Here is an 11,325-nt window from a genome sequence, read left to right as displayed (position 1 = left end):
CCCCATTTCGATATCGCCATGTGGCAGCGTCTCCGGTTAATTCACAGAATCAGTGAAAGAAACTAAAAGACATACCTGCATCCCGATGTTTCGTGTGATCCATTTAGCTACGCACAGAGGCCGAGCGCGGATGCAACTTAAAGTTCATCTCCTCATGATCTGACAGTGTTTAATGTCTAGAATTCCACCAGTCTTCAAGGTTTTCCTTTTTTTTCGCAATTTCATCAGATGAGCAAGCGAGTAAATGCCACTCAGTCGGCTTCGTTTGGCACATGGCAAAAACCACTCATAAAAGCCGGGCTCAATTATGATAAGTTGACATTTTGAAGCTTCACTGCAGAGCTGCGGATAGCGATCAGTTACCACATTGGGGGCCGAACCCTTGCTGGTGGTATGCGAGGTTCTTGCAATTGGATTTCATAGAAAGGCAACAGCGGTAATTAGCTAATTATGAAGAAACCCGCGTAAGACTGATTGCATTTTCCCTCTATGGAACCGTATGTTTTAACATCGCTTAAAAAATAATTTATTTATCATAACTGTGGGAATGGTGTTCTATCCTTTTTCATAATTTCAACGATGTAGATCTAGTGCTAAAATTCGAACATCGAATCTAGATATTTTCTTACAGGGGAGTGTTTTTGACTGATTAGTTAACTATTCAATTCCTCTCGAAGTATGAAGCATCATATCTCTAAAAAAAATTGTGCGGTGATTAAATCATTGATAAAAACTGAAATTTAGAAAATTTCAATTTCGACGTAAATTAAATAAATGTCATTTCAAAAGGTAATGCCTGCTTAGTAAAATGAGTATGTTTATTGAAGAAGGTAAGTTTTGAATCTTCAATTGCTGCTGGCATGTGGACCATTTGTTTATCATGTGAGTCGTGTTTTGACCAATTTTTTATATATTTACTTATTTATCCTTTAGTAGAGCAACATAAATTTTTTGCACTTGATACTAAATTCGTTACATTTGACAAGGTAACATTTTCCCATAATCCATTCTCACATAACCTTAATCATCCATCAAAGTACATCCATTGCGTTTGACCAGCAACTCCTCGTAGTATTTTTTTTTTTTTCAAAGTTTTTGGTAGTCTAATTTTGTTTCAAAAACAGATTTTACTAGCGTAGTACAACCGAAAACCTTCTCTCAGTCAAACTTGTCCAGTTGGTACAACACAACGCAAAAAAAAAACCTTTTCACCACATCACACAAGAAGAGCCTATAATTGATCTGGACTGCCCTAATTATTTTTGTTCGTAACGTTATTTTTCCTGGTAACCCTTTAGATAGGATTAACGGTTGAGCATAGGGTTTGAAAATTTGAAACATATCGAGATTTCGCTCAATATTTCTCTATTTTACGCTTCATCTTCGAACACTTTCGAGAGTGTATTTTAAGATCACGTAGACGGCCACACGTCTCTAGAATGTGTTTATGTTTACATAATAATGCTATATCTACATTGGATGTTTTCTCAAAAAATTGGGTTACTCAAAAGGGTTTATCTGCAGTGTCAATTTTCAGCAAAGTAGCAAAAAAACTGGAAACTGAAAACGCACTGATCAAATTGGAAGTAAAAGACTCAGTTTTGTTTAAACCTTATTTCTTATTTTTTCCTGTATCAACTTGGTCACTGCGACCAGTATCGTTGAACTATTGTGAGATATGTCCGGGTGTCTACTGTATCCTGCACTTCTATTATTAGGAATACCGCTATTGACAAATGAGCCGTTGAGAGCAAACCTGGTACATGTGCCATTTTTCACTTTTTGGATTTTTTGTATAAATTAATGCAGAACGCAATAATATAGCTTAATATCAGAGAGAAGCCGAGAGCTGATAACTTATACTAGAGTTATAGCCAAAACAATTTTTAGTTTTTCTCCTCTACGGTATTTCAGGATCCGGAAGGCAACCGGTAGTCTACCGAAAATTGAACCTGGGTCCATCGTGTAGTTATTATTATGGTATTAAAGATACCAGGGTGTTTTCCTTTGAATTGGCCCCAGTCAATCTAGATTATGTAAAACTTCTTCTGTTACCAAACACATATACACTAGCGCCACGAAGTTCTATGTGCTAAGATTAGCGAACTATAATTCGACACAGAAAAATTAAAAAGATACAACTTCAGTTTCACTCTCACTCTCTTCAAACTGATATTGAGTGTCACCCGAGTCAATTATCAGCTTAATCATCATGAGCCAATGCATTGCATGAATTCAAGGAAGTAGGTAGACACCTTCATCCTACACCGCATAAACATCACTAGAGCAACATAGCGTGTGCGAAATCACAGTAATGCTGCCAGCCAATGTTTGGAGCTGAAAGCAATTATCACTTTCAGCTCGTTCGTGTTGATACTGATATTCGAAGTTTTCAGTTTCAACCGAGAATCTATCACTGACAATGAAAATTTGCAACCCTGGACTAGACATTGTACTGGGACACGATTATATGGGAACATAGCGATGGTGTTATTTTTTCGCTCCCATGCACTTTTCGTATTCCTTATGGGCCCTATAACAACTGTGTAACTTTTCAGATCGATCGGTGAAACGCCCGATTTGCGCCCGATTTTTAAAGCTTCCATACGATTTTATATGGGAAAAAAACACTTTTTCTATAGAGATGTCCAGTTGGCTTCTAAAAATATATGAATAAATGATATTTATAGGAAATTTTCCTGGGAGAAACTCTTCTGAAGACCGCAAGGCGCTACCTTGCTTGTGAAAAAAGATATTCACCCCAGACTGATTGAATATCTGACGAACGGCTCACCATTGAATTTTACTAGCAATACTGCTGCACAATGGTTTAAAATAGGAATGTCGCGAACTTAATTATATAGTGCCTAAGTGCTTTACTTTAGGACTATAATGTCTTCGAAGCAACTGTTTGTATTGAAATTGCCCACAGGATGGTGCTATGCAACAATAGCCATAGCCTACTATGCAAAAAATAAATTTTTTAACTTTTTTGTTTCCACATGAAACTAAAAGTTTTCTTCGGCAAAGTTGTAGATAATTTTATTACTAACAACTTTACTTACGAGACTTTTGCTCTATATATTGTAGATTTTGAAAGAACTTAAGTTCCGTATGTCTATGTCAGTAAAATCAGTTTTTTGCTTCTAACATTTTTGTTTGATTTTTTCTTATGAACACACTGTTCTAGAGAATTTCGGGCCTTATCATGTTTTAAAAATTCCGTGAAGACACTATGCTGAAATTCCTTCTGGTTCAAAAGATAAAAGCAGTATTAATAATAATTTACCCTATTTTCAACTGTGAAAATAACACAGTGCAACATTTTTTTTACCTTGGCTTCTATGTATGATTTTTTGATGAAGTTTGATGCAAAACCAAATTTCCCCGAGTTTGAACATATTTCAACTCAAGGGGCAACAATGGCGCCATTTTGAATTTTTGTGAAATCAGAAATTTTTGATGTTTTTTCGACGCCATTTTGTTTTAAAACCAAATATCAAAATTCTAAGAATTTGTCCACCTATTGGCATCTTCTTATCCATCTTGAAAAAAAAAAATCAGATCTTAAATCGGACAAAAACTGAGCTCAAAACGGTGATTCTACGAAAACGGTTTTGGCATGGTTTCAGTATATTCAACAAAGCAAAATAATATCGAGTAGGTCTGAGCATTGATGGTAATGCGCTAATATCTGAAAGTGGTAGTCAAATTAAATCTTATAATGAGTGAAAATGCTCGGAAATCGATTGGTAGGTGTCTGATCTACGTAAAATGTCAGCGACATGACGTTTTTGCCCCAATTTCCCTACAATACTAAAATAGGTTTATTTCGGCGTTAAATTACCTTATGTATTTGAAATCTGTTTAATGTTATATCAAGAGTGTAAGTGATACTCAAAGATACAATAACAATTTGTCTTCACATAATCCTTTCCTTTTTGCGGGGAGGGGGTCACATTTGACTTTATCGAAGAGGCGATGATTCTGTCTCATAGCTGTAGCGAAATTTTTATGTTTTAATCAGTCCTGGCCAAATATGCAACCCCCTTCCCGCAAAAAAAGGAGGATCATGTAAACACAAATTGTTATTGTATCTCTGAGTATCGCTTACACTCTTGATATTACATTAAACAGATTTCAAATAAGCTAATCTATCGTTGAGATAAACCTATTTTAGTATTGTAGGGGAATTGGGGCAAAATCGACATGTTGCTGACATTTTACGTGGATCAGACACCTACCAATCGATTCCTGAGACTTTTTTAGTCAATATAAGACATAATTTGTTTACCACTCTTAGATATTATCCCATTACCATTAATGCTCAGACATATTCGATATTATTTTGCTTTGTGAAATATACTAAAACCATGCCAAAACCGTTTTCGTAGAATCACCGTTATGAGCTCAGTTTTTGTCCGATTTGGGAGAATTTTGATATTTGGCATTAAAAAAATGGCGTCGAAAAACCATCAAAAATTTCCGGTTTCTCAAAAATTCAAAATAACGCCATTGTTGCCCCTTAACTTGAAATATGGTCACACTACCAACAGCTCAAATGGCATGCTTATTATTTATCTGTTATAGTGTGTATTGATTGTTACCCTTCTTTTTACACACTTACTGGAAGGGCCGTCATTCGCACACTCATTGCGCTCAGTGTGTTAATTCACGTCAAGGCACAACGAGAACGGTACCTACACATTTTGACAACCAATAGGCACAAAGAGAAAGAGTGAAAACGAAATGAATATGAAAGATATCACCAAGAGAGAAATATTTTAAGAAAGGGAGAAAGGAACTACACTTTGTGCTGCTTTTTGTGACACATTGCGTGAGAACAAAGAGCTTCAGTTTGAGCAGTTTGCGTTGCGTTGCGGGTAGAAAAAATAGCAGAGAAAAGGAACCAAGAAAGGACCATATACATTTTTGAGAATTCAGTTAAACAAAAAGTAAAAGTAAAGTAAGGCATCAGAATTTTTTGATTTTCACAATTATGAACTACCTGTCCTTTGTTTTCATTAGACACAAAATAATGCTTCCGAGTTCCCGAAGGCAGATTAAGCAGAAGTTTAGTATGGGAACTGTTTTAGAAGACGAAACTATTGAGCTCTACTTCTAAACGAAATTCGAAAAGTCAATTTCTATTGCCACTCTACTGTTCATGTACGAGAAATATTGCGGCTATCTCCGGGAAAAAACCATTTTCAGTTTTGAAACAAAACCCATTGAGCAGCACTGAAAATTAGCTCCTAAATTATTTCAATAGGAGTCGAATGAAGTGCAAAAAAAAAAAAAAAAATAATACTATAATCGTTCGTTTGTCAAATCCGATAATCATTGCCCCAAGCAACACACAAAGAAAGTCACAATGTGTGGTGTCGCACATTTTGGCAAATGCACAAAGTGTAGGCTCAGTCGCATTTTTTCGGTGCAAAAGAAATATAAAAGCGCGAATGGGGAGAAGAGAAAACAAACGAAATATCGGGAGTGGCACGCACGGTTTGATGACAAATGTGTTGTGTACAAATTTGTGTGGTTCTGTCTGCACTGAGGTGTATTCCAGCCCTGCTCACTGCTCTACTATACCGCGGTACATTCCTCCAGCTAAGTATCGCCACTGTTGAATTGGGAAGCCTGATAATAAGCCCATGCTTAAGTTTTTTGTTTTTTTTTTTTGACATCGACTGGCGTGATTCATCTAAGATTCGAACCCACGACCATCCGCTTGGCTAAACGGACTTACTACACATATGAACAGAACCCAAGTACGAAATTTAAATTTATTCAGGATATTTAGTCCAAATTTATTTAGGGCGGTCTAAATAGGGTATCAGCTCTATTATCGTCAGGTTTTACCTATTATCGTCAGGAATGTAAATGATGTCCAAGATTGTTAGTTTTTTGCATGATGGTTTCTTAGATGCAGAGTCCCTCTCTGCAAAATATTAGTTCTCTATGACACAGTGTAGCACACAAAAATATGTACACATGCAGTAAGTACAGTTTATAGAGGAAAGTTACAGATCTGTTTCAAGCGAACAATATCTTTTTACATATAACCAAAGTGGGACGCCATTTGTAATACACACCAGACAACCGATGTTGGCAGGGCCGGATTTACGATTGTGGGGGCCCGGGGCCCAGTTATAGTGGGGGCCCCGAAATAAAACAAAACCTTTTTTTTATCGTACGAGTTAAAAACATTTATTTGCTATTGAAAAGTTATCAAAAATTTGTTAAATTTTTTTCTTACGTGTTGTTTTGCAGAAAACCTATTAATTAAATAATCAACATTCAACTCCTTCAGTATACTCGTACTCGAAACTTAATAATGCTAAGACTGCCTTTCATTCTCCACAGTCGTACGCAACCTATTTTTAATTAGTTTCATCTTCGATTTTTTTTTTCTTGACGCCTGTAAAAAAAACCTGATTTGAAAAAATTGCGATCCACAGGCAAAAATTTGCACACAATTTGAGAAAGACTGCGCAAATATAAGACGACTCTGACAATAATCTACAGAAACTAGGAAAAAACTACACACATCTGCAGGTCAATAAAATCTGCACACGAACTCAGAAAATCTGCATTTTGCAAAGCACATCTGGTGTTCCTGATTCGGACAAGTTAGCAAAAGCAATGCATTAAAAAAACTTGTGGGTTATTTTCTTTCTCTGCTTTATCTCCCATGCGCGCTGGTTCGATTCAAATTGTGTGTTAATGTGTGTCATTACAGGAGAATCCAAGGCAGGGATGCCACATATACAGATTTTTCTGTATTTTACAGATTTTTGAACTAAAAAAGCAATACAGAATCTGTATTACAGAATTACAGAATATTTTCAAAAATACAGATTTTACAGAATCTTTTGCTATTCGAAATGAAATCAATTTTTTGGAAGGTTAAATTCAATTCAACGACTTTCAAACTTTTGTGAAAAAACCTGATGCTGTTTATGTTAGTATCATTGCAGAAGAAGAGGAATGAGGCTTGGACGAAGGCGGAAAATAACGTTTCGAAACATTTGACGGGATTTCTATTTAAAATTTGTGAAACAAATTGCAAAGCTGTTCGATTTTATCGATTCTGTTGTAAAAACGGTAGCTTTATTCAATTCTAAACATTCGTGAAATTGGAAAATTTAAATGATTTGATTTCCAAAATTCGTAACAGTAACTGATCGACAAGACATGAATAACGAGTTTTACTCGCTAAGAATAAACTTTTTGACCGGAAGATTTGATGAAACAGATGACTTAACTTGGTCTGAGTAGTTGGACGCCACAATGCCAATGTTAAATTCATGTTTCCGTTACTGAGATCATTTGTGCGAATTTTTTCAATAATTCCACATTCTTCGGCCTTTTTAGAACGCATATTTTCAATATATAACTGCAGCAAGTCTAAAGCCAGAAATCTCATGGCCCCTAAGCTTATGAGCCCAATTTTAAAAGCTAAAAGCTACGTTGCTAACCAAGCAGGAGCTACTAAAATTAAATCAACAAAAACATGCATGAACATCACGTAAAGATAAATAAGCAATATCGTGTTCAGTTACTACATTTGATTAACTCGCCTAATTATAAGTTTGGGACCAATAAAAAATTAGGCCAAAGCAAAAAATGGTGATTAGTTTCAATATATTCTTTAAGGAAGAAGATTTTCATGCAACATTTTTAGTTTGCTAGATACAGATTTTTTATATAGATTTTTTAGCCCGTGAAACAGATAATACAGACATTTTCGAGCAAAAATACAGAAATAAATGTGGCAACCCTGATCCAAGGTGAGCTCTTATGGATGTAGTTGTGATATTGGCGCTAGCGAAAAAATAACACTGAAAGAAAGTGTCAGATTCAAATGGTCTGATCAAATTTTCTTACTGTAAATCGAACTTTTGATTGAATCTCATTTTTTAAAGAGAAAAAATCTTTTTCTCAATTTGTAGGGGCCCCAAAAATGAGGGGGCCCGGGGCCCGGGCCCCCTGGGCCCCCCCATAAATCCGGCTCTGGATGTTGGACACCAACACACTTAACAATAGAACGATTATCCTTTCTGTAAGTAAGCAAACACAAACATAAAACATAAACCAGTAACGAAAGAGGAAAACTACACACAATGTATATTTTCAGACTCCTTGAAAAAGGTGAAATAAAGTCACCGAAACTGTCGGAATAAGAAAAAACAAATCGTTTTTGCTAGTATACACGGACTGATTAAGCCGATAAACCCATTAAACTAACCGTTTCAGTCGTCATATAAACAAATTCAGAACCATGGCCACCGTTTAAAAAGTCCCTTTCTATCAGAACGTTGAACAAAAGTGCGGCATACACGCGAAAAACATGCTAAAAGAATACGCGAATACAGTATACAAAATGGGCAGCATGTTAAGCCGAAAGTCTTTCCTCATACGATGTCGAAAAACAGGCGTAATCCCGGCACACATTACAACGAATTTCCGTTTCGTTTTCCCGTTACTGGAAGAAAACAGCCCATTCACGAAAGATCTGGAAAAATGCATCAACAGGTTCAAGAAATCAGTTTTAAATATCGAAATCAAACACACGTTTCACAAATTGAAAATACTAAAACAAATACAACATACACTCACGGAAAGGATAAAAAACTCAAACGTACCAAATGAAGTAGTCGAATCCTTTTTCAACAGTCAGACCTCCTTCGAAAACAAATTAATGCAAGAAAAATCAAAAAACACTAAGAACAAATTTGACCGCATCCTTGATCGTACTCGGTCATCGAACGCAACACCTGTATGCAAAAGCAATGCTATACATAACAGCACTCAAAAATCCTTACCAATAGAAGCAGAAATATTACTCAGCCTAGGCCAAAAATTTGCACTTCCAACCATCATCGCCCAGGTACCGTTTTATCATCTCCTAGCCGACGTTGAAAGTATACTAAAAACTAATCCAGACACTTCTTCCAAGAAACTCCGCTACATGGGGGTCTAAATTAAATATCTAGATACGAAACAGGGGAAAAACGGGTCCAATTTAAATTTTCATAAGTCAGTTAGTTTTCAATGGATTTCCTTCGTTCTTGCAACAGTCGCTTGGAACCTTGTTGAAACGCAAATTTCGACCTCTGGTTTGTCGCTTAGTGCTTGTTTTCCCTAACATGGTCGACAGAATATTATACCTTATCAACCGGGAGTGCACTCTTCGGGCTATATAAATCAAAAATTTCATTAGTGGATAGTGGGAAGGGCTATCCCAACTTAGTAGCAGTTGGTAGCAGCAACAAGAAGCAACAGCAGTAACGATAACACTAGTGGGCTTGAATAGATTTTTTCCTCACCGTAATATTTGATGCAAATGTGTTCTTTGATTTAACGTATCTAACAATCATTCTCACTCGCATGCAAGTCTTTCACATTCATAGTCTTTGTTGCTGATTTTTTTTCACTTCTGATTGTTCCAAAAACTATAGAAGCAGACTGAAAGATTTAAACACGATAATATCTTTTATATCCATAGCATGTGATAGTTCCGTCATCATGGTGAAAGCACGATTTGGAGTAGACAAATCCTGAATGCCTATAATTTTGAATCGTTAAGTTTTTGGCGTCTAACTTTCTACATCCTTCCGTTTTTGAGATATTTCAAAATTACCTTTGAAAAATCTCAGTTTTTTATGAGTGTTTCTCCAGCAACAACTATAGTTTCATTGAAATATTCGATCGATATCAAACAATTCGTTCTTTAAAATCAACGAGATAGGAATAATAATTTATAAAATATGGTTATGTTCACATTAACGAAGCTTTTATTCCATGGGTTGAATAATACAAAAGACTATTGGAATTTAATTATTCTCAAAAATATTGAAACTGAAAAAGAAATCAGCTTAACTTCTAAGCAAAAATTATTATTATACTTCTCCATTCTGAACATGTTATTAAAAAAATTGGAATAATGAGCAGTTCCACAAAAAATGTACAAGCTTTAATATTTTTAAAATTGTCTTTTTTGATTTGACTGAAACATTGCGTAAAAGTTTCTATAGGCAAATGATACCATTTTGTGCTATTGGTTTAATTTTTTAGAACACGACTTATTTTTGAGAAGCAATTCTCAACGTGAAATTTAACTAATTTATGCTGTTTCAGGTCGTTTCTGTTTCGCTCAACCTGTTAATCATCGGATCACGGCGCTCCGATTCTTCCAGTTTTTGCCGATAATTTTCGTGGTTGTGGTAGATGCGTTAATGTGTGGATGATCTGTTTAGATGACCTTATGCGATGAGTAGTCGTAGAAAAGAGCGACATGTCTGTGCAATGTTTTCGTAATAACCTATCTCAATTCATGTTTTCAGCCGCTGAAAGGAGCACAACAACAACAATTGATATGTCATGAATTAGTCTCAAAAAAGTTTATAACTTTTTTGGCAAAACCCCAGGGTCTCTACGAAAGGCGGAAAATGAAAAGGCGGAATCACGAAAGGCAGAAACACGAAAAGCAGAATTACGAAAGGCAGAATATTTCGTAAGGCAGAATGCCAGAATCACAAAATGGCAGATTCAATTCTGGTTTTGTAATTTACTAACATTGTGTCATCTATTTTCCCTTTTCGAACACACACTCGCGGCGTCCAAGTGTATGTTGTCCTTACTCACTACGTTCGTTCGGACTTAACTAAGGGAAAGAAAACTTATTTGAATAATCCTAGAAAAACAGTGGATCAGTCGTTTGTATGCGAGGGGCCGCCGCTTCCGACGGCGACGGGTCGGCGGCCGGCTTAGGCTGCGGAAACCACGGCGGCTTTGTGCCGCCTCGGTTCCTTGCCCTCGATTATGCGTCTTCGCCGCATGAATTGTTTTGAGTCAGCTATACCCAACAAGCCGTTAACACTAAGTGTAAGCTATACCTGACATTGGAAAATTACTCTCCGCGACGCCGTGAGAGTCTTGAGGATCTAAGCCAAACCAGTTTGCGCATTTCGGATCTAATGATATGGCTTGATTTGCACCTCCCGCCAAAACTGTGATACTGCCTTTCGTGCCCTTCGAAATTCGGCCTTTCATATTTCCGCCTTTTGAAATATTCTGCTGTGTGTTCATGATTCTGCCTTTCGTGCTTCTGCCTTTTGTGATTCTGCCTTCTGTGGCGAACCCGCACCCCAGTATAGAAAACAAGGACGTAGTCCCACGTCAAAACTGAGCGTTTCGTGAGGTAAGTACACTAAGGTCGCCTTTTACGCGGATTCCGGAATTTACGTGCTTTTTTTACGTGGATTCCGGAATTTACGCGGTATATTTTTTTTGCTCGGATTGCAGAACTAACGCAGTTTT

The sequence above is a fragment of the Wyeomyia smithii genome, chromosome 2, assembly GCF_029784165.1.
Source record: "Wyeomyia smithii strain HCP4-BCI-WySm-NY-G18 chromosome 2, ASM2978416v1, whole genome shotgun sequence".
Lineage (NCBI taxonomy): Eukaryota > Metazoa > Arthropoda > Insecta > Diptera > Culicidae > Wyeomyia > Wyeomyia smithii.
The sequence above is the reverse complement of the archived record's forward strand: the minus strand, read 5'-3'. Positions refer to the sequence as shown.